Source organism: Gigantopelta aegis, chromosome 13 (assembly GCF_016097555.1).
Source record: "Gigantopelta aegis isolate Gae_Host chromosome 13, Gae_host_genome, whole genome shotgun sequence".
In the NCBI taxonomy this organism is placed as follows: domain Eukaryota; kingdom Metazoa; phylum Mollusca; class Gastropoda; order Neomphalida; family Peltospiridae; genus Gigantopelta; species Gigantopelta aegis.
Window position 1 is genome coordinate 21071350 of NC_054711.1, and position 3682 is coordinate 21075031.

A 3682-nucleotide genomic window follows, 5' to 3' on the forward strand; every position below is an offset into this window, starting at 1 on the left:
GTTTTCTTCCCACCGTTTTGCCATTCAGAAATAATCGCGGAAATTAAAGTGAAACTAACACACGCGTACGAACTGGCTTCTCACTTCCTCTGGCTGGCAATAGCGTCTCTGACGTCAGCAGACCACGCGACAGACCAGCTCATTAAAAGTCGGGAAGGATTTGGTACTGCCTTATTATTTTGTTGTTTAAAGCTATTTACACTAAATTAAGAGTAAAAAAAAAAAAAAAAAAAAAAGTTTTTAGACTTATAGTATGGCAATGCAGAACGTTCACAAATCCTTTAAGTCTGATGACTGGCGTTGCCTCCCCTTTCTCTGTCCCTACCGCCTCCCCTGTTATCTGCCCTTCCATTGGAATGGTACGGTTACCTTCCTTTCTTTTACTACCAAGTTTTTCGTATCCGGAACATCACCCACCCCTGGGCTGTCCCTGCTAGTAGTCACTACATTTAAAACATCACTGCTTATTTGGGCGGTCCCTAACATCGCCAACTACACTCCTAGAATTTGCCCTCACCCCTTCGACCACCACTGTCGAAAATGACCCCTCTTTTTCAGCCGCCATTCCCGTCGCCTCAACTGCCACGTCCATGGTTCCCGCAGCCACCCCCTTTTCAGGTGCTACCGCCACTACGTCCACAGTCCCTACGACTACATCCTCACCCTGGTTACCCCCTATCGTAACCCTATCTCGGCTACTCTCCAAGGTCACCCCATTTTCGACAGTCTGATCTACCTGTGACCCGTTCAATGCAAGCCCTTCCTGTTCAGCCACCTCACCCGTTGCCCCCACATTTTCTACAGCCACCCCCTTTCCAGGTGCTCCCCCTGCGACGTCGACAGTTTTTGCAACCACCTCCTCCGAGGCCATACTCATCTCCTGATCACACCATGTAACTTTATCCTGGCTACTTTCTCCCAAGGCTACATCAACTTTCATGTTTTGACACATATCCCCTCCCCCAGGGGTCTGGTCTTCGGGCATGATAATGATAATCACTCTGTAAAGTTGGCTTCTGGGTGGACGCCGAATTCTGGGTGTACATATCTCTACACCCCCCCCCCCCCCAAACTTACAAATTTCTTCCCTACAGAACTGCCAGCCACCCCCTTGGTGCCGACAGCCATGCACCCGGTACCCGACGATACCATACCTGCTAGAGGCCGTCTACCACTACTCTTTTGGACTGGGTTAAGGCCTACTGACCCAGCCCCTTCCCGTTTAACGACTTCGTTCCTTTCAACTGTGGACACTCCCTTCGAAAGTGTCCCACCTCATTGCAAAAATAACATATAGGAGGCACCCTTTCCCTTCCCTGTGGTGAAGGAGACCCCTCCCTTCTACCCACTGAAGGTGACCTATCCCTAGGTTGGAACTGCCCCCTGTTGTTACCCAAACGTCTCTCGCCCAAGGCTACCAGTGTTTTTAGTAACACTCATTTGAGCGACCCGCTGTCCACCGATTGACAGTTCATCCACCCGACAAGACAAAAAATCCAATCTATCTCTTAAGCTGTCTCCCCCACCGGAGTAAGCTCCCTATTGATTTTACTCCTATCACTGTGTCCCCATCCGTCTACGCAGGACACACGAGCCTCTAACGGTGTACTACACGGTACTCTACCAGTAGATCGAGCATTCAGCGCCGCATTGGTGCACTGCCACATTAACAACGTATCCATAGCATCGTCAAGAGTCCGGGGATTTGCATTGCACAAATGATGTGCCGCAGCTACATCTTCACAACCCTGACACAATCTGGTCGTTACTCGAGAAGACATAAAGTCGTCGGGCAGACCCTGAAACGCTCTATTTGCTAGAACTACCACCCGGTCCGTCCAATCTCTGATATCCTCCCCTAGTTTTTATTTAGCCGTGAAAAACTCCATCTGAGCCGAACTCGACATATCATACGACCCAAATCGTTTCGCCAACTTGTGCATAATCTCTGTATACCGGAGGTTTTGGGGGGCCAATATAAGGGCATAATATTCACTAGCCTTACCCTGTAATGAAAAACAAAGTTCCTCTTTACACCGCTATGGGGGCCAGTTCGCACACTCTGCCATGTATTGAAATTTGGTTTCAAAAGCCCTCAAACTATTTTTGCCGTCATATTCCACTTTCTTGTTGAAATGAAATAACCTTTGCTCCGGCGCACCCCCCCCCCCCCTTACTGGGAACCTCCCCTCCGAATAAAAATTAAATCCATCCCTGTCTACATCACCCCCTCCTTGGCGATATGGGAAACGACCCTGATACATCGACCTCCCTTGTGGGTGAACGGTAGAACCGCCCTTTGGGGGTTAAATCCCTCCTGATAAGAAATGGGACTACTCCTGTGACGAGTACCCCCCTCTGGGTATGACAGTGGACCACTCCTATGTGGGTAACCACCTTCAGATAACGGACCGAAATCGCCCCCGTTCGGGTTATCCCCCTCCGGACGTGAAATGGTACCACCCCTTTTCGGGTAACTACCCTCTGGGTAAGAATCAAGATTTACCCCGGTTTACCCCCCTCTGGGCATGGGTAAGTACCACCCCCTTTCGGGTAACTTTTTCCTGAAAACAATTAAAAAAAGAAAGAAATGTTTTATTTTACGACGCACTCAACACATTTTATTTACGGTTATATGGCGTCAGACATATGGTTAAGGACCACACAGATTTTGAGAGGAAACCCGCTGTCGCCACATATGCTACTCTTTTACGACAGGCAGCAAGGGATCTTTTATTTGCGCTTCCCACAGGCAGGATAGCACAAACCATGGCCTTTGTTGAACCAGTTATGGATCACTGGTCAGTGCAGGTGGTTTACACCTACCCATTGAGCCTTGCGGAGCACTCACTCAGGGTTTGGAGTAGGTATCTGGATTAAAAACTCGACTAGGATCTGAACCCAGTACCTACCAGCCTGTAGACCGATGGCTAACCACGACGCCACCGAGGCCGGTCTGAAAACAATTAAACCCAAAGACAAAAGACAATTAATATTTTTTTTTTAAATAATTGACAGATTAGCAGATGCTTACACAAGATCGCAGCGCCAGTAAAGTGACTTTATCCGAGTGTTAAGCTTATAATTAGTGAGTACTTACGGTTTAGCTGATTATCTCGATTCCTTCGGCCTGTCCGGATTACGGTTCATCAGCAAGAGAGCGGGCCTTTGGGTTCTAGAATCGCCTGCTTGCTTTTTGTGCCCACGTGACGTTCCTCGTCCAATAGTTGGGCTCCTTTTCCCCGCCAAGCTCTACATGGTGAGGCACCAGTAGACTTACCGTCTCCAGGGGTTTCGGCGGCGGACCATTTCCAACTTTGACATCCTGTCGTCGACTGGTCGCGAGTCACCACACACCCTTGTTATGACTTCGTACATAATAAATATAGCATTTCTTACCGTAATTTCATTTGAAATGCATACTTCGTAAAAGGTACAATTTTTAAATCAGATGATTTTCTTAAAACACATTCAGGTGCATTAGTAATGTTCAAACAACAAAATTTCAATAGAACGGAAATGTCATGTTCCCAGTTTATGGTTATTGTAAGGAGATGCAATGTGACGTCATTGGAATACTGACGTCATTCAAAATCAAAATTGACTGTTATTACACTGCATCGCCACATTGAAATAAAAACTGGTCTATTAACCTTGACCCCTGTCAAATTTCTATTACAAG